Raw genomic sequence first — 27,186 nt, 5'->3', positions numbered from 1 at the left:
CTGGTATGACGTAATTACTGTTGTGGAGCCCAGGGGGAAGCGCTGGTATGACGTAATTACTCTTGTGGAGCCCAGGGGGGATGCGCTGGTTTGACGTCACCACTGGTGTGGAGCCCAGGGGGGAAGCGCTGGTATGCGGCTCCTCCCCGGTGGGGACCCGTTGACCCCGTGGATGAGATGTCTCCCCAGCCTCCCTCACGGTGACATCATCAGGGGGTGGGTGGCTGATGTTATCTCATGCCACCCACCCCCACGCTGGCTGTTGAGCTCAGTGACCCTCCCCCACGCCTGGTGACAAGGGACCCAAGCAGACGTTTAAGGTCATGATAAACCATTATGTGTATGTGTTACAGTGACACCACTGGCATTATCTTTTTATCTCAGGACGGTGCCAATAGGTAATCAAACACACACACACACACACACACACACACACACACACACACACACACACACATACACGCACTCACTATGAATAAAAATACGTCCGCATAGGTTCGGATCCTGGGCGCGGAACTAGCCCCACATCTGTCCTAGGTGTTCATCGTCCCCTCGGGACGGGTCGATAACTCGGTACCTGGCTTAGGATGGTGTGTGTGTGTGTGTGTGTGTGTGTGTGTGTGTGTGTGTGTGTGTGTGTGTCTGTGTGTGCAAAAGATATGGGAAATGAATACAAGGTTAAGAGACGGGGCAACACGAGTGTTAAAACTCTTGTAACACACAAAAAAGCCATCACGGACACACGTACATACATACCGAATACAATCAGATAACGTCTAACAATCCTGGTCTTCAAAACACCGTAAAAAAATAGACAATCGGAAAGCAATTGGACGACACCTTCCACAGGAGGGTCTATACCACTGAGGGAAAACACGGGTGAAGGGGAAAGAGGTCGTGTTTAATAAAGACGTCTCGCTACAACGGGATACGTGTCCGAGAGAAGCGAAGGCTGGGTAAACTGTGTCCCTGGCCAGCGAGAGGCATCTGATGCTCTACCACGTAGGTTAAAAAGGCTGGATTTTCACGTAAGGATAAGGTTAAGGTTCCCTTCAAAGATAAGAAATTACCTCAAAGGACAACAAAGAATGTACGTTAAGGGAGTCCCTTCTCGAAATAGCATGGCGTGCCGTAGGGCGTAGTCCTCGACCCATCGCTCTTCTTGTTTCAGCTGACTCGACAGAAGGATCTGACTCAAGCATGATTACGGATGATGACAAGGTCATGAGAATACAATAAAGCTGAGGGAATCTGTGGGTGTAAGTCGTGAGTCGACGATGTACACAACATGTCGTAAGAGCTGCACCCTGTGCATTTAGCCAGAATTACGATGTGCTTCTCAGGTTTCGTCACCGCACTTCCAGAAGCCTTAAGAATGAAGAGAGACTGTCGAGAAGAGGGCAAACGGAGACTGTTCGAGAATTAAAAATGGTGAGTTACAGCGAGAGGATACGGGCCATAAGTCAAACGACGGTGGAAGAAAGAAGAGAAATGGGTAACGACAGTGAACAGTTTTTTGGGGAAAATGCAAAGATAAATCCCCCAGCGGCCATAACAAGAGACCAGGGAAGAAACTTAAAAAAAGAAAATTGTAAATAATTACCTCCACAATATGAGTGCAGTTGATGAACGGGAGCATCAAGAGTGATGGAACTGTTAACGCTGATAGTAAACAAGGGTCTTAAACGTAAATGTGTCATGATTGAGGAAATTCAAGAGGCGGATCTACAACGAATGTAGTTACTGTACATCAAGAAAGATTCCCCTTGAGTAGTATTTTCCGTGTCCCGGAGCGCGAATATACCTAGACCGGCGTCTGTATCGACAGAAATCATATTTTCACATGGATGAGCCTTCCGTTGCTCGGGGAAGCACAAGAGGAAGGATGCAATTATCTCAAAGCAAGCATATGAGGGTCAGTGTGGCTCATAATCGTAATTACCTCCTTTTTTTTTTTTTTACTTCAGTCATCAGCTGCTCCCTTATGACGCAAATGTTGCACGCAACCTCCATGTTAATTTCTCAGTCTAAAGACGCGACAATTTTTTTCTTTCTTTGAGTAAAATATGGCGCCGAGTATGACTCATACTGGCTAAATGCATACTAGATGGTGAGTTCAAACTGTAAATCAGGACAGGTTTTAGATACAACAATGAGGTGGGTTGGTTAACTGATATTTTTTGGATGAAGCCTAGCACCCGACACGGTATATCAACGGCCGTCAAAATCAAGTTACATACGCTAACCGAAAGATCTTTTAACACCTTCCTCAGGTATCAACACTAATTCTAAGACAACATTCACTCTCATTCCCTAACCTGGACACACTAATCAGTGATTTTCTCAAGTCATTCGCAATGCTATGGGCCCAGCACTCACAACGTACAACCTTCTAAAGCACACTTTTCAATTCTACCAATTACCAAGGCTCTCAATGTATCCATTTATTTCCCTCCCTTATTTTACTCTAATCCTTTGTGCTGCTGTCCTTGATTATCATGACTCCAGACAAATTCACTTAGAACAACTCATCTTCATTTAAACTTGTATAACACTCAGACAGCAACGAATCTTCATTTATATTTGTACAACACTCAGACAACCAAACTCTTCGAAAAACAAAAACCTTACCCATTCCCATTTCCTCTCACCATCCTCCCACATATATTAACAAAGTGACCCAACATTTTTACCCACATAATTGTCCTCCGCCCTGCATACAGTAATGATAATAATAACTTCCTGTATGATCACTAATTAACTGTCTCACTTCCGTTAACCTCACCCAGGTCACGCTGCCACATATCACCAGTAGAAAAATTACCTCGGAACGCATGAATACTGAATAGCCTAGTTAGGTATTTCCTTTATCCTATAAACTATACGAACATACAAAGCAATAATAATAACCGTGCCTACAACACTTTCTGTCAGAAATATAAACAGATTTTCCTACGTTACGTGTTTAATTTGTAAGTAACAATTTTTAGCTTAATGGCCACTCCTTCAATGACAACACCAAACCTATTTACTTACACGCATTGCACCTAATCTCATTTACGAACCACGTAGCCAGCGCATGGTAGTAACAAACTCACTACGACGCTTGTTTGATAATGACTTGCGCATGTTTTATTTCTCAATACCAGGTACAACAAAACTTATAGATATACCAACATCCTTGACCAAGCAAAACACATTATCTCTCTAATCCGGGAGAAGCCTTTTACATTGTCCTTGCAACCCGCAAACTTCCCCTGGCTACGGGCCGGTTTAAGCAGTCTCTCTTGTTAATGGCTTTTACATTGCTGTAACAGGTTCCAGCTAATGCTCTTCTGTCGGTGAATCACAAGTAAAACTTTTTAGCCCCCCCCCTAAAAAAAATAAAATTATAACGTCTGTCACTACGCATCTGATAATAAAAATATGAAACGTAAAGTTGAAAAGGTAAACTATGTATTTCTGACCACAGCGATTTATCGAATATCCTCAGAAAGGTGACGTCACAAGCAAATAGCCCGCGAACGAAAACGCCTCAAATCATTCCGAGTTGGATCTTTGGAAAGTGTGAACCCCCGCTCGCCGCGGAGTGAAGCTCTCAAAATTTAACGGTGAACTCATACTCAGAATTACTCATTGCGTTTCGAAAGTGCTGAGTGAAGAATAGTCCAGTGTTTGGACTAACTACGAGCTGTGGTGAAGCCAGGCGACAGGGCGTGACGCTGATGAAGGTGGCGTTGTGGTCACAATGTTGCGCCTCTTTCCAGGTAATTCTGCCCCACGCGGGTTTTCCCTTTATGACGATGATGTCTGGTATTTTATGAAAGAGCTGATCATTCCCACTTACTGGGAAATGATTAATAACTTGATCAGAGGCATATCTATGTGGATTTCGTTACAAAGCGATGATTACCATTTTTTTTTTTTCTCCTTGCCGTTCGCCCGATCTACTTAAACTTTCCGGCGTTGTCCAAGCCCGGGAGAAACTGCTGTCTCACATTCTCGTTTAAGAAGACTTTCCCTAGTCTCAGTACATTATAAAGATTGATATCAAACACTTACGGAATAAATCACAGCGGCTGGAATGCCCAGTGGCGTAAGACAGACGAAATTGCTAGAAGGTGGACTTCACGCACCCACAGTGTCAACAAGCCATGATTCGTTTGAAGGTTATCCGAATGCTTGCAACGACTTCGGCTTACATTGCAAAATTCGCCAAAAAATCAAAGTGATATTAGAGCATGTCAAGATGATTTTAATATACGTGAAATTTAACTTTACTGTGAATTGATTTCTGCTTGTGAAACGAAAGAAATCTATGATTTGAAAGTAGTTTAGTTGATTTGAAAGTTGTTCTAGTAGCCACTTTCCAGTACGAGCGGCGGTTAATGGCTGTCCTTGCAAATTTTGAATTTTTCGTTTTAATATATTTCTCATGTTATATATATATATATATATATATATATATATATATATATATATATATATATATATATATATCATAGGAAGAAAATGCAACCAGTTAATTTTTTTATATAAAGTATGTTACGGTCATTTGTGGGGATTAAGTTGTTTTATATGAAATATGCTACAGTCATAAGGGAGATGCACACGTACATGAATGGTACAGATATGGAGGTACATACGGTACATGTATGGCACGGTCATGAAGATGATCACACTGTGCATCCATGGTACGGTCTGGAAGCAGGTACACACTGTATATCAGTGGCACGGTCATGAGGGAGTTACACAGCTGTTTCGTACATACGGTACATGTATGGTACGATCTTTGAGATACACCTCAACGAAGGTGAGTGATAACCACACATTGACTTTTTCTCTTAACACATCTCGAATCGCTTCGTTACAACAGCAGTCATCTTATCTTGATGTCAACAACCTTCATGTGATTTCTCCTCCCCTTCCCTAACCTGCCACACCCCACACTGCCCAGGCCATCTCCACGTGGAATAAGATAATGCTATATTGGGGGGGGGGGGGGGTCTGAGGCAAGACAACGAGAACTGTGGAAAGTATAGAGTGTTATCATGTCCTCACCGACGTTACGACCTCAACTAGAGATGCGAGAGGATATCCTCTTCTCGTCTCTGTTGCAGGTGGGCAAGGAGGTAGATATCCGAGATCGTAAATCTTTTATTCATTTTTTCTTTCTTATTATTTTTGCTCTTCGTTTACTGTGTCAAGGAGTTCGATGGGTGTAACGCTACGTCGACGAAAACTTCTCCGTAACATATGTCGTCCGGTCGTTGCTTCTTGTAACACAAGGCGTCCTGTCGTTACTTGTAACGTAAGTCGTCCTGTTGTTTGTTTTTTTGTTTCTTTTAACTCACGTCATCTGCCATTGGTTCTTGTAACGCAAGTCGTCCTCCGCTTATAGGAAACGAGTCGCATTTAGGGCAAGCTTCAAATTTGCCTAACTTCACATGAATATATATATATATATATATATATATATATATATATATATATATATATATATATATATATATATAAATAATTTTTTTTAATTTTTTTTTTTTTCCAAAAGAAGGAACAGAGAAGGGGGCCAGGTGAGGATATTCCCTCAGTGGCCCAGTTCTCTGTTCTTAACGCTACCTCGCTAACGCGGGAAATGGCGAATAGTTTGGAAAAAAAAAAAATATATATATATATATATATATATATATATATATATATATATATTATTCGTGTGAATTTAGGGCAAATTAACGTCCTTAGTGACAGAGATTGACCCAGTTATGGTCTGCAACAGATTCGTTCGTTCCGTATGACAGCAGGCCATTCGCCCTCTCTGAAGTTAACATTTTTAAAGTGAATATCAGAGTCGACATTTTTACCTGAGGATCCTCTAATACACAACTCACGCATGAGAATGATATCCTAGCATCTACCAACCTAGGCTCGTGAGTCGTGAGATGATTAATGTATTACAGTCGCGGTGATAAGAGACTCAGTGAGTAATTCACAGGGAGGAAGAGGAGGAGGAGGAGGTCCTTTCTTCATCCTCCTCCTCCTCCTAGAAAACTTATGGTAGATACGTTCCACGAGTCCAGTTCAGTGGGCGGGTGGCGGCTCAGTAAAGTTATGATTCTCGTTTTTCTTTTTTTTTAGACAGTGCGGAGAGACAAGTATAGATCGGTTGATGATGCCAACCAGCTGGCATGTGGCACCTGCTGACCCCTTGAGGGGCAGATGTTACATTCCCGTCGGTGCCGCTGTTCCCTTGTTGCCTGCTCACTGATTAGATAACGGGTGATCGAGGAGGCTTTAGCCCGTGTTGCAACACCACCACCGTGTCTCTCCGAGCGAGAGGAAAATAGCTCTACCAGGCGTGTTGCAGCAGCGGCCACCCATCCCCCGCACTGGATGCACGCACGCGAGACGAATTCGTGTTATGGTGGAGGTAGTCGCGTTCGTGCCTTATCATTCTAACACGAACTGTTCGAGAGAGAGAGAGAGAGAGAGAGAGAGAGAGAGAGAGAGAGAGAGAGAGAGAGAGAGAGAGAGAGAGAGCGTGGCTGAAGACTGCCCACGTACATATCTACAGCGCATCATAGAAGGCGACTAAGAGGGACGGTGTTGGGTGGGTGTTGGGGGGGAGGGGGGTGTTGGAAATCTTCCCCTCCTGTATTATTCTCCAAAGGAAGAAACAGGGACAAGCCAGTCAGAGTTTTTCTTCTGATCCTCTTTCAAATTTTCCTTGCGAGCTGTCGATAGCACAGGAATACACGAACGCGTATGACGTGTGTGTGTGTGTGGGTGTATATATATATATATATATATATATATATATATATATATATATATATATATATATATATATATTATCAAAGATTAGATGGAAAAAAGAACACTCGTGGTTTTCGCTTTGTATGTATTCGTCCTCCGGCATCTGAAGGCGTGCATCTGTGCTAAGTCTATGCAACATGGCCAATGGAGCCCTGGAGTTGCCAGGAGGTGCCTGCATGATCCATAGGTGAAGGCGACAAGGTCACCACTCCATGAGATCTTCACAGGGAACCTTCACCTCCCGTCCTGAGGACACGACACCTGTGAAATGTCTCATTTGAAGAGGCAGCTTCTTAAAGAGTTCAAAAGTTTATTGTCACCAGAGTTCAAAAGTTTCATATTCACATTTTGAATTTGGTACTTTCATATTCACATTTTGAATTTGGTACTTGAAATAGGATACCACTCCATACCCTTTCCCCCCACCAAAAAAAAACATTTCCATTTGTTTTTTTTTCTGTAGTACCTGCTAGGATTACTTTTAGTTACAAACGACGTGAGAACGACGAAAATAATTTCAGATGTCGTTGGCAGATCAGATCCAGCAGAGCTTTCGTTCCTCTTCCTTATGAGCTCACAGCTTGACACGGTGATATCATAACTGTCGCTAGAGCCAGACGCCAGAGAGCGTTGCCAAATAACAGGCTCTTGGGAGAACATTAGCTTTACCAAGCTAAGACTTTTACTTCAAAAGAAAGATTTATGCTTCAGAAAAAAAAAGAATATGTATATATATATATACATATATATATATATATATATATATATATATATATATATATATATATATATATATATACATATATATTATCCCTGGGGATAGGGGATTAAGAATACTTCCCACGTATTCCCTGCGTGTAGTAGAAGGCGACTAAAAGGGGAGGGAGCGGGAGGCTGGAAATCCTTCCCTCTCTTTTTTTTTTTCTTTTTTTTTTCCCAAAAGAAGGAACAGAGGGGGGCCAGGTGAGGATATTTCACAAGGGCCCAGTCCTCTGTTCTTAACGCTAACGCGGGAAATGGCGAATATTTTAAAAGAAAGAAAAAAGATATATATATATATATATATATATATATATATAATATATATATATATATATATATATATATATATATATATATATATATATATATATATATATATATATATATATATATATATATATATATATATATATATATATATATGAGATTTTAGGTAATGTAACAAACCGGTGGAGTGATCATGAGTTGAAGTATATGATTCGTTGATGATGGAACTACATCCCTCAGGCTGTGATTATTATAAATTGTACGGTAAAGATTTTTAAACATTCCACAATAGAGGCCGCCTTCAGACTACTACGTCGTAACTTAAACAGGAAAAAAAAGAAAAGAAAAAGAAACCTTTGATAATGCGAAGGTCAGTTGCAGGAGGCACGACGCGTTGGAGAGTTGAATGATAATTAAATGAGTGAGACTATGGTTGCAAGAGGGTGGTTATCACAGAACAGCAAACACGTTTCAAGTGATTAGAGAGAGAGAGAGAGAGAGAGAGAGAGAGAGAGAGAGAAGAGAGAGAGAGAGATCCCAGCCCTTGGGGAACTGAAGTGGTGGAGGAGGAGGAGGAGGCGGGAGAGGCAGCGAATTTAGTGGAGGACTCCTGATATTGTCTCCCGTTTTCCCTCTGAATGTCATATATAACGGCTGGATGCTACATATTGTCACGTCTGTTTGTCATCGTGTCTCACATAGATAACATCTTGAACGTGGCCAGGGCCGGGAATGAGGGAGGGAACGAGGGCTGTGATGAGAGAGGGGAGAGAGAGAGAGAGAGAGAGAGAGAGAGAGAGAGAGAGAGAGAGAGAGAGAGAGAGGGGGGAGGGTTGGTTGGGTGCTGGTGGGGAAAGGAGGTGAGGAAGACCTTGGCTGGTAATGCCTGCACATATTTCCTCACGGACGGCAGCGAATCTAGCTGGCTCCCTCTTGCGTCGCGTGGCCTTCATGAGGGCTGTAGAATGCGATGAGACATTTATGAGCGTGGGACTGTTGTTGTACTGTGAGAACCCCAGCTGCTAGAACTCCCCCTCGCCTCCCGGCCCCGGGCCCCGACGGTGAGGCCCAGGAGGAACCCGCCCCCCCCCCCCCCTCTCTCTCTCTCTCTCTCTCTCTCTCTCTCTCTCTCTCTCTCTCTCTCTCTCTTAGAAGGAGGGGAGGTCCCTCATTCCGTCAGCATTGCTAAGTCATGCATACTTAGCCATTGCTTTCCCGGCACAAGAGCCTGTGTGCATGATCCTGGGCCGAAGCATGGGTGGGTTGGTGTGTGTGTGTGTGTGTGTGTGTGTGTGTGTGTGTGTGTGTGTGTGTGTATTCATAAGTGAGGAATACGAGGATGGGGAAGCTGAGAATCCTCTCCTTTTGTACTGTTCCTTCCTCTCCAGAGTAAGGAACAGGAAGAAGCTACGTGTTTCATCTTCTACATCCACTACTCTGATATTGATTTCACAAAACCACGAAACATCTCTACCAAAAAGTTTTGAAGTTTCTTGTTATGATCTGTAGTTGTTCTTGACATCTTTCGAAGTACTGTTCGCTGTCAACATTGAGATGTGATCGAGTCACCCATTACTCTTCTCTCTTTCTACGTTGGACGAAACCGATGACCTTTTACACATCACACTAGAACTCTTGACTCTCATGATTTAGTCTTCTCTGTCTTTCTTGCCTTCCACTGGACTGTACTTATTAATTCTCGAGGTGACTGCATTTAAGAACCATGGTCTACTCCCGGCCTTACATCCGCTCTGGATGGTCTTCCGGGTGTACCCCGGAAGACCATCGATTTGCCAGCAGAGAGACTGTCTCCTGTGCATTTCAGCTCTGACGACAGGATGAATGCAATGTCGACCCACAAGTGCCTCTCACAGATGCATATTATTTCCTCCCTCATCATATGTATATTCATTTATTTATATTTATTATACTTAGTCGCTGTCTACCTGCCTTAGCGAGGTAGCGCAAGGAAATAGACGAAAGAATGGCCCAACCCACCCACACACACATGCATATACATAAACACCCACACACGCACATATATATACCTATACATTTCAACGTATACATATGTATATACATATACATACACAGACATATACATATATACACATGTACATATTCATACTTGCTGCCTTCATCCATTCTAGTCGCCACCCCTCCACACATGAAACTGCACCCCCCCCTCTCCCCGCGCGCGCGCGAGGTAGCGCTAGGAAAAGAAAACAAAGGCCACATTCATTCACACTAGTCTCTAGCTGTCATGTGTAATGCACTGAAACCACAACTTCCTTTCTACATCCAGGCCCCACAAAACTTTCCATGGTTTACCCCAGACGGTTCACATTCCCTGGTTCAATCCATTGACAGCACGTCGATCCCAATTCACTCTAATCCTTGCACGCCTTTCACTCTCCTGTATGTTGAGGCCCAAGTCGCTCAAAATCTTTTTCACTCTATCCTTCCACCTCCAATTTGGTCTCCCACCTCTCGTTCCCTCCACCTCTGACAATATATCCTCTTTGTCAATCTTTCCTCACTCTTTCCCTACATGTGACCAAACCATTTCAATACACCCTCTTCTGCTTTCTCAACCACACTCTTTTTATTACCACACATCTCTCTTACCCCTTCATTACTTACTCGATCAAACCATTCACACCACATATTGTCCTTAAACATCTCATTTCCAACACATCCTCCTCCGCACAACCCTATCTATAGCTCATGTTTCGCAACCCTATAACATTGTTGGAATCACTATTCCTTCAAACATACCCATTGTTGCTCTCCGATATAACGTTCTCGCCTTCCACACATTCTTCAACACTCCCAGAACCTTCGCCCCCTCCCCCACCCTATGATTCACTTCCGCTTCCTTGGTTCCATCCGCTGCCAAATCCACTCCCAGATATCTAAAACACTTCACTTCCTCCAGTTTTTCTCCATTCAAACTTACCTCCCAGTTGACTTGTCCCTCAACTCTACTGTACCTAATAACCTTGCTGTTATTCACATTTACTCTCAGCTTTCTTCTTTCACACACTTTACCAAACTCTGTCACCAGCTTCTGCAGTTTCTCACCCGAATCAGCCTCCAGCGCTGTATCATCAGCGAACAACAGTGGTTCGCTTCCCAAGCCCTCTCATCCAGAACAGACTGCATACTTGCCTTCTTTCACTGTGTATCCCATACTCAGGACTTTACGCTTGTGTTTATTGTGTATGAAATTGATTATTGTTCCTTCAACTTCCGTGTTTCTGTCCTCAAGAGGTTATGGCTCCCATGCCCAATGCGGTAGTGCGTCTCTATCACCTTAGAAGTAGTTTCAACTGGCTTCACACGTGGAGGCAGGCCTTAAGCACCTTGAACCCCCTGTCTGATAAAGTGATGAGAGCATTATTCGCCTGCGTCATCAAACAGGTTGTCAGGCGTACTTTGGAATTGGTCCAGTCTCTCTCTCTCTCTCTCTCTCTCTCTCTCTCTCTCTCTCTCTCTCTCTCTCTCTCTCTCTCTCTCTCTCTCTGTATCACCCTAAGCCTGGTGTCCATTTTTTGACCCACTCGAGAGAGGAACGAAGAGCCTCTAGGTTGGCCCTGAGCTGACTGACGCGCACAGGATTCGAACCCGGGCCCGTCCGTGTTTTATTTGGGGGCAGCATATGTGTATGTATGTGTGTATGTATGTGTTTGTGTGTGTGTGTGTGTGTGTGTTTGTGTGTGTGTGTGTGTTTTGAAGTAGTTGTTTATGACGTTCCTGATAGTTCACGTGTACGATTATGCCCATGGTGGTCGTTGTATGTCCTTAGTGGTCGTTATGCCCAAGGTGGTCTTTGTGTGTCCGTGGTGGTCGTTGTGCGTCCGTGGTGGTCGTTGTGCGTCCGTTGGTGGTCATTGTGCGTCCGTTGGTGGTCGTTGTGCGTCCGTGGTGGTCGTTGTGCGTCCGTTGGTGGTCGTTGTGCGTCCGTTGGTGGTCGTTGTGCGTCCGTGGTGGTAGTTCTGTGTCAGTGGTGATCTTTTTGTGTCCGTTGTGGTCTTTGTGTGTCCTTGGTGGTCTTTGTGTGTCCTTAGTGGTCTCTGTGTGTCCTTAGTGGTCTTTGTGTGTCCTTGGTGGTCTTTGTGTGTCCTTGGTGGTCTTTGTGTGTCCTTAGTGGTCTCTGTGTGTCCTTAGTGGTCTTTGTGTGTCGTTAGTGGTCTTTGTGTGTCCTTGGTTTATCGTTCTGTGACCGGGGTGGTGTTTTGTGTGTCCTTGGTGGTCTTTGCGTGTCCGTGGCGGTCTTTGAGTGCAGGTATGACCAACAGATACCGAACAATCTAAAGATAATTGTATCACAATTTTGTGGTCAACGAGAGTTCATTAGAAGCGAGTTTTGGATGCGTTTAGTCGGTCACTTGGTTTGCGGTAAATATAGTCCTTTAACATCCTTGCGGCAGATGACTTAATTCAACGCCTTACATAAGATTATTATTATTATTATTATTATTATTATTATTATTATTATTATTATTATTATTATTATATTGTCATTATTATTATTATTATTATTGATATTTTTATTATTATTATTATTATTATTATTATTATTATTATTATTATTGATAAAACATTCATTTATGTAGTGACTTTCTTTCTTTTAGTTTTTGTTATATTTGAGTCATTTAGAAGCAGCTGTCGTGAGGGCGTTTGGGAAATGTGTTCACAGCGGGAGAGCATGCGTGCGTGCGTGCGTGTCGTGTGTTTGTTTGTGCCCAGGATCGCCGAGTTGGCAACCCCTCCCTCCCAGCAGGGGGGGTGGGGGGGGGGAGCTTAGTGCACGAGGAAGAAAGGTATAAAGTTGACTGTATTATATTGAGTGGGGTGGGGGGAGCTCAGTGCACGAGGAAGAAAGGTATAAAGTTGACTGTATTATATTGAGGGGGGGGGGGGGGGGAAGTGATTGCGTGTACTCGAGAGGTGATGGTGAGGATGAAACTGTCCTTCCCTTGGACAGGGATTATCACCTTTATGTGCATGAGTGATAACGTGTGGGGGGGGGGGGGGGTAAGACAAGGTTTTTAAGACGATTAGAGAAAGCCAAGCGTCTATTTATTTATATATTTTTTTCCTCCCCCCTTCTTCTTCTTCTTCCACCTCGAGAGAATTATTTGAGACGTATCTCACAGCTGTACACCGCTCATTTAAGGCATCCTCTCACTGATGGGGTATATGACACAAACTGTACATTGACAGTGACAGTCGTTGTGTTAAAAGATGAAATTCTCTGCCATGAGCTCACTATCTCTTGCCAGGACATCCCCTGTGTGCCAGAATTGCCCCATGCTCGAGAAACGACCCGATAAGAAAAACCGCTTATAAAAAAAAAACAAAAAAAAAACAAAGGGAATAAAAAAAGCGATCCTAACTGGCAATGTGAATTCCTTATTACGTATGGAGAGAGAGAGAGAGAGAGAGAGAGAGAGAGAGAGAGAGAGAGAGAGAGATAATGAACGGCTTCGATGCTGACTGTGAACGCAGGGAGGAAGCACAATGCGAAGGAAGGCACGTAGCTGAAGGCGCAACCATTGCGATCCGTCTTGCCCAAACGTCGATGTAGGCTAGGCTGCAGAGGACCGAGGACGCATCGATGTAGGCTAGGCTGCAGAGGAACGGGACGCGTCGATGTAGGCTAGGCTGCAGAGGACCGGGGACGCGTCTAGGCTGCAGAGGACCGGGAATCGTCGATGTAGGCTAGGCTGCAGAGGACCAGAGGACCGGGACGCGTCGATGTAGGCTAGGCTGCAGAGGACCGGGGACGTGTGAAAGGTTATAATCTGGGGCCCTTAGGAAGCCGCTTAATGTACGTATGTTATTCTTTGCCCTCAAGAGTTTTTCGAGGGCAAGCTGGGGACTCATTATCACCAGTGGGGCAGGGGAGGGGGCTGGCTGGGGCTTAGTTGGTATGTTTATGTGTGTGTGTGTGTGTATGTGTATGTGTGTTGTGTGTGTGTGTGTGTGTGTGAGCATGGCTCCTCCTGCACCACCACGATAGGACAGCAGACCTTGTGCATACCGTCCACTTTAGGCACCAAACGGAAAGTTCTTTCCTAAAACCTTGTGACTCATTACCTTTTTTTTTTCTCTCTCTCTCTCTCTCTCTTCTTTTTTGTTTACATATCCAGTCCGGACTCAGTCGCAAGACAAATATAATATGTATCATTTATCTATTTTTCTTTCTTTTTTCTCTCTTTTTTTTTATCTAACTGGAGGACACAACCTGATAATAGTATCTTATTGACATCAGACGCCAAGCAAGCAAAGCAGTCAGTGCGGGGTGCATGGCGCAGGCACAACAAGCACACTCGCCAAGGTCTTTGTGGTGTGTGACCTCGACACGTGGAGCTAAGATCGACCAAGGTCCTCCCTCCCTCCCTCCCCTCCCCCCCTCCCCCACCCCCCCACCTCTCTCTCTCTCTCTCTCTCTCTCTCTCTCTCTCTCTCTCTCTCTCTCTCTCTCTCAAGACCGAGAAAAGAAAGAAAGAAAAAAGAAGGGAAGTCCCGAAGACAAACTTAAGACTTGGAAAAATAACCCATATAGCAACAGTCATAGATGAGCCGCAGTGGTGGTGGTGGTGGTAGGGAGAAGGGAAGGGGAAGGGGAAGGGGAAGGGGAAGGGAGGGGGAAGGGGAAGGGGAAGGGAGGGGGAAGGGGAAGGGAAGGGGAGGGGTGGGGGAGGGGTGGGGTGTGTGGGGTGGTCAAGCCTTCCCCGTGACCGCTGATACAAACTGGCGTGGTATCGTCACGTACTCCCACGCGACAGCCCCTGCCTCACCTCGCGGACATCGCGCGCGCGCGCTCGCGGTGCGCCGTCGAAATAGATTAAGTACATAAATAGATAGGATAGAGTCAAGCGCACCCGGCCATGTCGCTGCATCCGGGACCTCCTCTAACGAGTGCATGTTGTCCATTGGCATGCGGGTAAGACGGCGCATGGCCGTCAGTCACTCCCATCCATACAAGCAGCCTCTGCCCTCCCTCCCTCCCTCCCTCCCTCCCCTCTCTCCATTCCCTTCCCTCCTCCCTCCCTCCCTCCACCTTCTCCCTTCCCTTCCCCAAGTCAGGCCACAAGGACCAATTTTTTTTTTTTTTTTACGGACTTCTGCCAGTGCACGTCTAAAAAAGGGAGAGAGAGAGAGAGAGAGAGAGAGAGAGAGAGAGAGAGAGAGAGAGAGAGAGAGAGAGAGAGAGAGAGAATGTTGTGTACGCCTTCGCCCAGCTGTGAAAGGATCATCTCCTCAGCGAACCACTTCGGACAGGACGCGAAAACCCGAACCCCCACCGTGAGTGGGGACCACAAACACAACCCCATACTCCTCCACCTCCTCCTTCTAGAGACACCAATCGCTCGCGCCTCCCGGTCCCTCCAGTTTCAGCTCGTAGAAACAGATCCACAATCTCCCAGTTTCCGTGCGATCTGCGACCGATCTGAGCGACTCGAGAATTGACCCAGTCGCTTGCGCAGATGACACGGAGTGAGGGGATGGGAGGCCTCCTCAGACAACGGCTTTTAACACAGGAGAATCCGGGACGTTTACTGTTATAATGTAGGAGATTGTACACATGCCCCTCTTAACACAGGAAGGACGGGCATGTATTCTGCTAACATAGGAGCGTTTCACAATTGCACGGCTAAAACAAGGAGGGCTTGCCCCGCGTGCATGACCAACATAGAAGAGCTTGCAAGGTGCATGATCAAGACAGGAGGGACTGCCAGGTGCATGACCAACACAGGAGAGCTCGCACGGTGCATGATTAACTCTTTAGGGCGTTCCAAGTGCATGACCACACAGGAGGACCAAACAGGTGCATGACCACACAGGAGGGCCTTTGCCAGGTGCATGACCAACACAGGAGGGCCTTTGCCAGGTGCATGACCAACACAGGAGGGCGTGCCAGGTGCATGACCAACACAGGAGGGCCTCTGCCAGGTGCATGACCAACACAAGAGGGCCTTTGCCAGGTGCATGACCAACACAGGAGGGCCTGCCAGGTGCATGACCAACACAAGAGGGCCTCTGCCAGGTGCATGACCAACACAGGAGGGCCTCTGCCAGGTGCATGACCAACACAGGAGGGCCTCTGCCAGGTGCATGACCAACACAGGAGGGCCTCTGCCAGGTGCATGACCAACACAGGAGGGCCTCTGCCAGGTGCATGACCAACACAGGAGGGCGTGCCAGGTGCATGACCAACACAGGAGGGCCTCTGCCAGGTGCATGACCAACACAGGAGGGCCTCTGCCAGGTGCATGACCAACACAGGAGGGCCTCTGCCAGGTGCATGACCAACACAGGAGGGCCTCTGCCAGGTGCATGACCAACACAGGAGGGCCTCTGCCAGGTGCATGACCAACACAGGAGGGCCTCTGCCAGGTGCATGACCAACACAGGAGGGCCTCTGCCAGGTGCATGACCAACACAAGAGGGCCTTTGCCAGGTGCATGACCAACACAGGAGGGCCTGCCAGGTGCATGACCAACACAAGAGGGCCTCTGCCAGGTGCATGACCAACACAGGAGGGCCTCTGCCAGGTGCATGACCAACACAGGAGGGCCTCTGCCAGGTGCATGACCAACACAGGAGGGCCTCTGCCAGGTGCATGACCAACAGAGGAGGGCCTCTGCCAGGTGCATGACCAACACAGGAGGGCGTGCCAGGTGCATGACCAACACAGGAGGGCCTCTGCCAGGTGCATGACCAACACAGGAGGGCCTCTGCCAGGTGCATGACCAACACAAGAGGGCCTCTGCCAGGTGCATGACCAACACAGGAGGGCGTGCCAGGTGCATGACCAACACAGGAGGGCCTCTGCCAGGTGCATGAGCAACACAGGAGGGCCTCTGCCAGGTGCATGACCAACACAGGAGGGCCTCTGCCAGGTGCATGACCAACACAGGAGGGCCTCTGCCAGGTGCATGACCAACACAGGAGGGCCTCTGCCAGGTGCATGACCAACACAGGAGGGCCTCTGCCAGGTGCATAACAAACACAGGAGGGCCTCTGCCAGGTGCATGACCAACACAGGAGGGCCTCTGCCAGGTGCATGACCAACACAGGAGGGCCTCTGCCAGGTGCATGACCAACACAGGAGGGCCTCTGCCAGGTGCATAACAAACACAGGAGGGCCTCTGCCAGGTGCATGACCAACACAGGAGGGCCTCTGCCAGGTGCATGACCAACACAGGAGGGCCTCTGCCAGGTGCATAACAAACACAGGAGGGCCTCTGCCAGGTGCATGACCAACACAGGAGGGCCTCTGCCAGGTGCATGACCAACACAGGAGGGCCTCTGCCAGGTGCATAACAAACACAGGAGGGCCTCTGCCAGGTGCATGACCAACACAGGAGGGCCTCTGCCAGGTGCATGACCAACACAGGAGGGCCTCTGCCAGGTGCATGACCAACACAGGAGGGCCTCTGCCAGGTGCATGACCAACACAGGAGGGCCTCTGCCAGGTGCATGACCAACACAGGAGGGCCTCTGCCAGGTGCATGACCAACACAGGAGGGCCTCTGCCAGGTGCATGACCAACACAGGAGGGCCTCTGCCAGATGCATGACCAACACAGGAGGGCCTCTGCCAGGTGCATGACCAACACAGGAGGGCCTCTGCCAGGTGCATGACCAACACAGGAGGGCCTCTGCCAGGTGCATGACCAACACAGGAGGGCCTCTGCCAGGTGCATGACCAACACAGGAGGGCCTCTGCCAGGTGCATGACCAACACAGGAGGGCCTCTGCCAGGTGCATGACCAACACAGGAGGGCCTCTGCCAGGTGCATGACCAACACAGGAGGGCCTCTGCCAGGTGCATGACCAACACAGGAGGGCCTCTGCCAGGTGCATGACCAACACAGGAGGGCCTGCCAGGTGGATGACCAACACAGGAGGGCCTGCCAGGTGCATGACCAACACAGGAGGGCCTGCCAGGTGCATGACCAACACAGGAGGGCCTCTGCCAGGTGCATGACCAACACAGGAGGGCCTCTGCCAGGTGTCCGTTTGAGCCAGCATGTCCACAGAGAAGTCACCACATGATTATAATATGTGCTGAAAATAGTTCCGGGATGATATATAAATTTTCCTTGTCACGCCTCCACGCATTTAACCCACGCGCACAGCCTAAGCGAGCCGAGCAACGTGATAGTTCAGACCGAAAGAGAGAGAGAGAGAGAGAGAGAGAGAGAGAGAGAGAGAGAGAGAGAGAGAGAGAGAGAGTACACACCGACCTACAAGTGTATTCCGCCACGATGGGGTAGGCTGACGCTTAGCGCTCACCGCACGCACGCACACGCTTCTTTTTTTTTTTTTTTTGCTCGTCCAGTAAAACTGTTACTTCCCCAGCAGCCCCGCGCGCGCCCCCTCATTCCTCCCCCAACCCCAAACCCCGAAGGATGGTCGGGGATCGACACAGGCCGTCGACGGAGCTTCTGTTCTCACACGGTTTTGTCTTTAGATGATTCTCTGGTTTTTGTCCGTGGCTACTCCCGACTTCCTGTGTCTGGCTCTCGTACACCCTTCACCGGATAGCTTTTGTTGACGTGTTCTCCCGGCCCCTGGGGGTAGTATTTCTCCCGACTACCTGTTTCCGTATCTTCCTCTCTCTGACGTGTTCGTGAATTCGTAACACTTTCTCCCCCCAACCCCCCCGACGCCGTCTATCTACCGCTGTGCACAAATGATCGCGAGAAATTATCGGGGATTGTGAATGATCGGGGACGTACTTTTCCCTTTCTCTTAAGGCTGTATGCAGGTTTTTGAAAACGTCTTTTGACTCGTTATGATATTACACACACACACACACACACACACACACACACACACCACACACACACACACATTACCATTCCATCAGTTCGCCAAGTGAAACGTTGCAGGGTCCGAGGTTCGTTTATTTCCATTTGTTGAACGTTTGTCCAAAAGATATTACAGTAGTGAACATAGCTTCGTCTATAAACGTTGGGCATTTCTATCACTGATATTGCTGTAGTCAGCATAGAGGTCTTATACAAACGCTGGACATTTCTATCATTAGTTTTTACTTGCTGAAGTAAAACAAGATACAACACTCTCCAAGCATGATGGTACAACCCTTGAGGTTGTAGAACGCTACGACCTTGAAAGAAAATGTTGTTACCCTGGGAAATGATGACCCAGCCTTTGACCTCAGCCCCAAGGATCACCTCAGAGGGCGGTGTCATGGTTTGTGATGACCCAGCCTTTGACCTTAGCCCCAAGGATCACCTTAGAGGGTGGTGTCATGGTTTGTGATGACCCAGCCTTTGACCTTAGCCCTTAGGATCACCTCAGAGGGTGGTGTCATGGTTTGTGATGACCCAGCCTTTGACCTTAGCCCTTAGGATCACCTCAGAGGGCGGTGTCATGGTTTGTGATGACCCAGCCTTTGACCTTAGCCCTTAGGATCACCTCAGAGGGTGGTGTCATGGTTTGTGATGACCCAGCCTTTGACCTTAGGCCCTTAGGATCACCTCAGAGGGCGGTGTCATGGTTTGTGATGACCCATCCTTTGACCTCAGCCCTAAGGATCACCACATAGGATGGGTCATCATCCCTCCTTTTTAGGGAATTGTCATTGCTATACCTGCCCTTCATTATCTGGCCTGGTTACTCGTGCCATATCATCATCAGTGTGTGTGTGCTCTGTTCATTCTTGAGGAGATTTTTGTCTCAACCCTCGTATGTTAGAAGGCCCACTTAACTTTCTCCCAAAATACACCACCCCCCGTCGTTTTGCCCTTGTCAAGCGCCTCAAAGGAAAGTCAGGGAGAACGGTGTCTGTTCTCGTAATTAGTAACGGAGTTTGCCCGCCCACCCGCCCCACCCGCTCCCTCCCTCCCTCGCCTGCTCCCTCCCAGTGACATGGTTGGCGAGAAAGAGAGAGAGAGAGAGAGAGAGAGAGAGAGAGAGAGAGAGAGAGAGAGAGAGAGAGAGAGAGAGAGAGAGAGAGAGAGAGAGAGAACAGGTTCCTCTTCGTCAGGCCAGATAGCCAGGATGGTTTGGACGCCTCGCACAAGTACACCAGCAGCACACATCACAGGGCCATAAGTGACCTGGTTTGCGACGAGTGGACGGCGACTGAATGAATTATATAACAGTTGACATGGTAAGTGACTCGACCTTGCCGGGGAGGGAGGAGCGAGAAAGGTCGGAATTACATGACTGAACAAATTTAGGGGTACTCTTGGTGGTGCTGGGTAGGCAGTCACCCACGACATGTCACGGGTGTGTGTGGGTGTGTGTGGGTGTGTGTGTGTGTGTGTGTGTGTGTGTGTGTGTGAGGGTGGGAGTGGGCGGAAGTATTCGAGGAGGTGGTCTCAAGAGTCGAGTAGATTGGAGAGCGTGGATCTCTTTGGGGTGCGTGGATCTCTTTGGGGTGCGTGGATCTCTTTGAGGTGTGTGGATCCCTTTGGGGTGCGTGGATCTCTTTGAGGTGCGTGGATCCCTTTGGGGTGCGTGGATCCCTGTGGAGTGCGTGGATCTCTTTGAGGTGCGTGGATCTCTTTGGGGTGCGTGGATCTCTTTGGGGTGTGTGGATCCCTTTGGGGTGCGTGGATCTCTTTGAGGTGCGTGGATCCCTTTGGGGTGCGTGGATCCCTGTGGAGTGCGTGGATCTCTTTGAGGTGCGTGGATCTCTTTGGGGTGCGTGATTCTCTTTGGGGTGTATGGATCCCTTTGGGGTGCGTGGATCTCTTTGGGGTGCGTGGATCCCTTTGGGGTGCGTGGATCCCTTTGGGGTGCGTGGATCCCTTTGGGGTGCGTGGATCTCTTTGGGGAGCGTGGATCTCTTTGGGGTGCGTGGATCTCTTTGGGGTGCGTGGATCTCTTTGGGGTGCGTGGATCTCTTTGAGGTGCGTGGATCTCTTAACTCTCTTATCTCTTAACTCTCTTAACTCACATACACACACACACACACACACACACACACACACACACATCGCATTAGGGAAGGAACTTAATAGCAAGCAAGACCCGGGTAGTCGTGAGTAGCTAACTGGAGAAAGTCCCTCGACTTCTCAGGTTTCCCTCCGATTCGCTATGCACTACAGACGATGGTCGTAGAAGATGTGATGTAGCTTCTGATTCCCTTCCTTATTCACGCTTTCCCGAGATACCTATGAGGCAACTAGATATATTCAGTTATCATACGTGTGACCATCATATTTTTTTTTCTAAGGTCATTATCAAGGAAGTGGGAATTATTCATTATTACTTCAACTCCCGAATACGTAGATGTTTTTATTGACTTTTTGTTAACCAGTGGAAAGCATCTCTTAAATCATCAGTAGTCATAAATCATGGAAAATTAGGAAAAAATTAACTGAAAACAACCTATTCCCCCCCCTCTCTCGTTACTACCGCGGCCAAACTCACAGACTTATGCAGTACACCTAAACAAGCGTGATCGAGGACACTCCGGCCCTCAAATACACCCGCCTTATCCTGCTCCTGGGCGGAGTGCAGCTTCAAAGTTATGTGAACTCCATAGAAGAACCGTGTCCTCTGGGACTGCATAGAGGAGAGAGAGAGAGAGAGAGATAGAGAGAGAGAGAGAGAGAGAGAGAGAGAGAGAGAGAGAGAGAGAGAGAGAGAGAGAGAAGGGAAAGATAACGTGTCGGGAGGCAGTGGGTGACCGTAGCTCTCCTGCGGGTTTGAAAGAAAGACAGGCGAGGTGTGGACAGTAAAAGATACGCCCCTTTCTCCAGCCAGCCTTGGGATGTGCAGTCAGTGTGTGCTCGATGTGACCGACGCAGCACAACAACATTAATAACCTAACCTTCACTGGAGTGTATAACATGTGCGGACACACACACACACCACACACACACACACACACACACACACACACACACACACACACACACACACACACACATGCACACACACACTCTCTCTCTCTCTCTCTCTCTCTCTCTCTCTCTCTCTCTCTCTCTCTCTCTCTCTATCTCTCTTTGATGAAACACAAACATCAACAGAGACGTAGTCGATGCAGGGGGCGGGCGCGCACAGTTTAATGAAAGTGAAAGGTGCTGTAGATCAAGAGATGTTGGCACCAGTGATAACCTAAAGAGATAGGGCTTGGAGATATGGACGGTGACACTGCCCGTGCCCACCGGTACCACAGATGGATCCCGGTATCACAGACTCTCGGTGACGTCAGGGGGCGGGGGCGGCGGCGTTACCGGGCTCCGCCCGCAAGAGGTTGCGCCGCGAGTGACAAATCACCTTTGGCGAGGCTGTGGTGTGTTTGGGAGTGACAGTCTCATTGAGGAACTTCTTACTCGCAAGGAGTCGGCATTTCTCTTTTCCGCTCGAAGTAGCGCAACCTTGGTGCTGCGGGAGCATTTAGGAAATGGGTTTAATTACGAACAGCACAGCACCGAGCCTGAAGGGCGCCGCCCTTTGGCAGAGTGATGATTTTTAGCCTCGTATCTTCGTCGCCGTCGTTGTTTTTTTTGTGTGGTGTGCGACGGTAAAAGATTAAGGAGGAGTACCTGATAAGTGACGCATGGACACACTCGGCCCTTAACCTCTTGAGGTTGGGTTGGGGAGGAGGAGGTAACTGCCCCAGGCCATGTTGCCGTGGGCGATGCAAGCCTGCCAACCCCCAGGAGAAGAAAGAGGCGTGCTTGCCGGGGGTAGAGTGTCAGCCAGGCCACACCCTCAATACCTTCTTCCACTCCCAAGTCCTTGTGGTCTCTTTTTTTTTTTCTCTCTCTCTCTTCTTCAAGAAAAGGGTCCGACACTCACCCTTGAGACGGACGAGCCTGATGGAGAAATGGGAGAGAGTCTACGACCGGCTGGGCGACGCAGGCCGTCCCGTAAAATGGGAGAGAGAGAGAGAGAGAGAGAGAGAGAGAGAGAGAGAGAGAGAGAGAGAGAGAGAGAGAGAGAGAGAGAGAGAGAGAGAGCAATCAGGGAGGAAATACATTCTACCCGTCTAAGGTCGCAAGGCAGTACGAGTGTCTTTATGTGGCCACGTTGATCTGTGGTGCTGGTGTGGTTTATGGAGGTGTTACGCCACAGACGAAGACCCGGTAGAGGCCACAGTCCCCCGAGAACCAGGCAGTCAGAGTGGGCTATAGAGACCACACAGGAATCTAGTGGGTCATCCAAGGTTCGGTTGGACTTGGGACAGAGGAAAGGAAAGGGCGGGACCCGTGGCTATGGGTAAACTAGACCCACTGTGATAAAGAGTCATTCATCTCATGTATGAATATACTCCTCTCACACCTGGGTAGGTAGGCTCTTACTCGACAGACTCATTCGACACGAGTCGAGTGTCGAGTCCGGAGCAGTTCGACTCGCCCAACGACCCGGTCGGACGTCGCAGCTCGACCCACTTGCCCCGCGCCACAATGTTGGTTCAACTCTGAAGGTATTACGTCGTTTCTAGCCACCCGAAAGCCGCCTGCCTGTTTGCACCCACCCCCACGCTCTCAGCATTATTTATACCACGTAATACTCGGCATGCTACTGCGTGGTGACTCGGAGGATGGGGTCGTTGTGATATCATCTTCTTTCCCTACACCTCCAAGCTTTGGAACTCATCTTGTCTTTCACTGATGTTCCTCAGAGTTAGGACCTGTCTCTTTTCAACCTAAGGTTGCATATGGCTGCCTGTCACATAAGTGTGGATGAAAATTTACCTATATTTCTCTCTTATGTAATTTGTGTGCTTTTATGGGTGTATATGTACGTACTTATATGTGTGTGTGTGTGTGTGTGTGTGTGTGTGTGTGTATGTGTGGCAGAAATGAAGGTAGAACTGTATTTATAGCCTTATTTATGTGCGTATATGTAGGCATTTATATATGTATATTTGTGTATGTTGGTAGCAGTTCTTCTGGTAAATATAGTCTGTTGAAATGACCAAATAAATGCGTTTATCAGATTTCTTCAGTTTTTTTTTTTTCAAGTTGTCTAATATCTATTATCTGACGAGATGATAGACGGCTTGAAAAATTCGGGAAGAATGTGATAAGGAAAACAGTTATCTGGGCATTGTAACAGAATACATACATGTATATCTGTATGTGCAGAGGTATGTGTGTGTGTGTGTGTGTGTGTGTGTGTGTGTGTGTGTAGCAGAAGTGACGAACGTGAAATACAGGTAAGGACGGTGAAGCGGACGACCCAGCCTGCCTCACTGCCAGGGAGGTGGGTCGGAGCCGCACCGCTTCAGAATTCCATTCCACTGTTGGAATAGTCGCCTGTGTGTGTGTGTGTTGTGCCCCACTCCGCCTGCCTGCTCGTGGTTAGGTCGCGGGCGGAAAGTCACCTTCGCGCGAGGTTGTATCGCCTGGGTACATTGTGCCTCGTCCAAGAACTTCCCATTCCAGGGGAGTCCGCCCTTTCCCTGCTGCTGACTGTTGCGCACATTGGAAGCTGCAAGTACTGGCCGAAGAAGGAGTCCTGGGGTTTCATTTTCCAAAAGAAAGTACAGAGAAGGGGGCCAAGTGAGGGTATTTCCTCTAAGTCTCAGTCCTCTGTTCTTAACGCTACCTCGCTAGTGCGGGAAATGACGAATATATATATATATATATATATATATATATATATATATATATATATATATATATATATATATTATCCCTGGGGATAGGGGAGAAAGAATACTTCCCACGTATTCCCTGCGTGTCGTAGAAGGCGACTAAAAGGGGAGGGAGCGGGTGGCTGGAAATCCTCCCCTCTCTTTTCTTTTTTTAATGTTCCAAAAGAAGGAACAGAGAAGGGGGCTAGGTGAGGATATTCCCTCAAAGGCATAGTCCACTGTTCTTAACGCCACCTCGCTGACGCGGGAAAAGGCGAATAGTATAAAAGAAAGAAAAGATATATATATATATATATATATATATATATATATATATATATATATATATATATGAGTGTAATTACTGGCTAATGAGCAAGTTGGAACGTTCCCTTGATTGTTGGCCCGGTATATTATGTGAATTATTAAGTAGTGTGAATTTGTGAAGTTTATTAATTATTTTTTTTTTGCTTTGTTTGTTGCGCATCAAATATATCATAGCAAGTAATGTAATTTATACCAAAAATTTGCATGAATAACAGTTGTTTTAGAGGATTGGCATTAGTGATGATTGTGATGATGATGATGATGATAATGATGATTCTTGATGTCCAAATGCTTTGCGCACGTGAGCGACGTAGATGTCTGGGACGTACGAATGAAAGCCACATTTGCACATGTTTATTCCGGCTCTCGTGTATGAGTCGTTGAAACCCGAGTCTACGAACATCAACAGCCACAGAGAACATTACTGCGTCCCACATATCCCCATCGACCCACGTTAGCCTATCCCATGTGCACGCCCCTCACTGTCTTCAGTGCTCAGGCCTCAGTGTCCTAAAATCCTCCTTCACTTCATCCCTCCATATCCTCCTGCATGGTCCCTTACGTCCTCCTGAATCCCACCACTTCAGGCAAGCCGATCCTCTTCAATAGTCTTTCGTCGCTCATCCTCTCCGCTTGCCCGTACCAGTCCAGCACACCCTGGTCAACTCTCTCGGTCAGACTTTGTTTACTGCCGCCTTTTCCTGGTGATCTGTTGTTCCTTACATGATGAACCCGCCTCACACTCCCTATTGTCCTGAAGGATTCCATATCCAGTTCGTCCAATCTCATTCTTTCGCACTCACGCCCCAAGAAGTCCGTCCATTCTCATTCTTTCGCACACACGCCCCGAGAAGTCCGTCCAATCTCATTCTTTCGCACTCACGGCCCAAGACTCACATCCGCACAATATTGTTGGAACTACTGTACACTCAGGACGTGCGAGTATCTACGCTGGCAGACATTGATCTCTCCCTCCACCCACCCACATCTTCGTAGTGTACCCAGAACGTTAGCCCACTTTTCCACCCTTATTGCTCACCTTATACCCCCTTGTTTCTCTCCGTTGCCACGTCCATTCGATGGTTCTTACAACACTCCACTTACTCCAGGTCCTCCCCTTCGAACGTTCGCTCAAGCCATCCTTTCTCACACACCCAGTCAGGTGTTCTGTTTCTTGCCACCTACCCTCTCAGTCACCAGTCTTACCTCCGCCTTACCAGGTCTACCCAACCCGCTGTACCTCGAAGATTCACTTCTGTTTGCCATCACTTTCAACTACCCTGATTTTATCATCATACATTACAACCAAAACTTATGTCATACATGAACGATTTTCGTCGAAAACTACGTAGATGATTGTTCATTAAGTGGTCTTGATAACTTACAATCTCGTCTCAAATGATAGTTCGTAGTTTGGAAGTTTACTAACTGTGGACGTGAGGGTAGTGAGGCGATGATATCCAGGTCGGGAGTCATTACATTTTGTGGACATTTGTGTTACTTTGACGAACTTCAGATTCTCTGGAACTTTCCCGGCAGCGAGTGGCTTGCTGGAAAGAGCCATCCATGGATTATAGACCTCCGTGCTGTCGCGGTTAGCATTGCTGACCGTTGCGCATTCACGGGCCGCCCAGGGTCAAGCTCATAGGTTCGAATCCTGGTTATGGCAGTCGGTCCACAGTCAAAAGTTCGTCCTTCTTTAGGGAGTGGTCGATAAAATGGGTAACTGGCTGAGGCTAGGATATATATATATATATATATATATATATATATATATATATATATATATATATATATATATATATAGATATACATATGTATATAGATAGATAGATAGATAGATAGAGTATATATATATTTTCTTTCTTTTCTTTCAAACTATTCGCCATTTCCCGCATTAGCAAGGTAGCGTTAAGAACAGAGGACTGGGCCTCTTGGTGAGTTTGAAAGTGAGTTTCAGATAAGATTGATATATGGTTGAGGATAATATAAATATTTGGTTGAGGTTTCTATTTAGGTTTTTGCCTGAGTCTGTAGGTTCAGATTTGGTGAAGATTAGCCTGAACTGCCTTTTTCTGTGAATATCATGATGAGTGCCACTATCTTGTCTTCTTGGACGGAAGTAGAAATTGGTGTGATTGAAGTTGGGAATGTTGTGGTTGAGGATATAGCTGAGTTTCTATGTTATATGAAAGTACGAAATAGTTGTGAGTTTTTTCTACAAATTCTCATTTGTTATAGTGAAGTTCAGAATGAGGCTGATGTGCTATAAAATAGATGAGCTGCAGATTGAGAATGTGCATGATCTTGGAGGTTCAGATATGCTTGAATTTTTATCTATTATTGTCCTTTTTGTGGTGTTATCCTGTGCTGTGGGATGCTGGTAGGGATTGTGGCTTAGGGTGAAAGTAAAGGTAAAGTTCATGATAA

General features: G+C 47.2%; 1 long non-coding RNA gene across 1 annotated transcript in view; it reads left to right on the top strand.

The window, feature by feature from the left end:
• The first annotated feature begins 3,566 nt into the window (after nucleotides 1-3,566).
• LOC139753281 (uncharacterized) overlaps nucleotides 3,567-27,186 on the top strand; it is a 137,814-nt gene continuing 114,194 nt past the window's right edge. The window contains exon 1 of the long non-coding RNA XR_011713676.1: nucleotides 3,567-3,767. This is a non-coding gene — a long non-coding RNA (uncharacterized lncRNA). The remainder of the gene's footprint in view (nucleotides 3,768-27,186) is intronic.

The sequence above is a fragment of the Panulirus ornatus genome, chromosome 14 (genome assembly GCF_036320965.1).
Source record: "Panulirus ornatus isolate Po-2019 chromosome 14, ASM3632096v1, whole genome shotgun sequence".
Classification (NCBI taxonomy): domain Eukaryota; kingdom Metazoa; phylum Arthropoda; class Malacostraca; order Decapoda; family Palinuridae; genus Panulirus; species Panulirus ornatus.
Note: the sequence above shows the minus strand (reverse complement) of the source record. Positions and strands in the feature narration are given on the sequence as shown.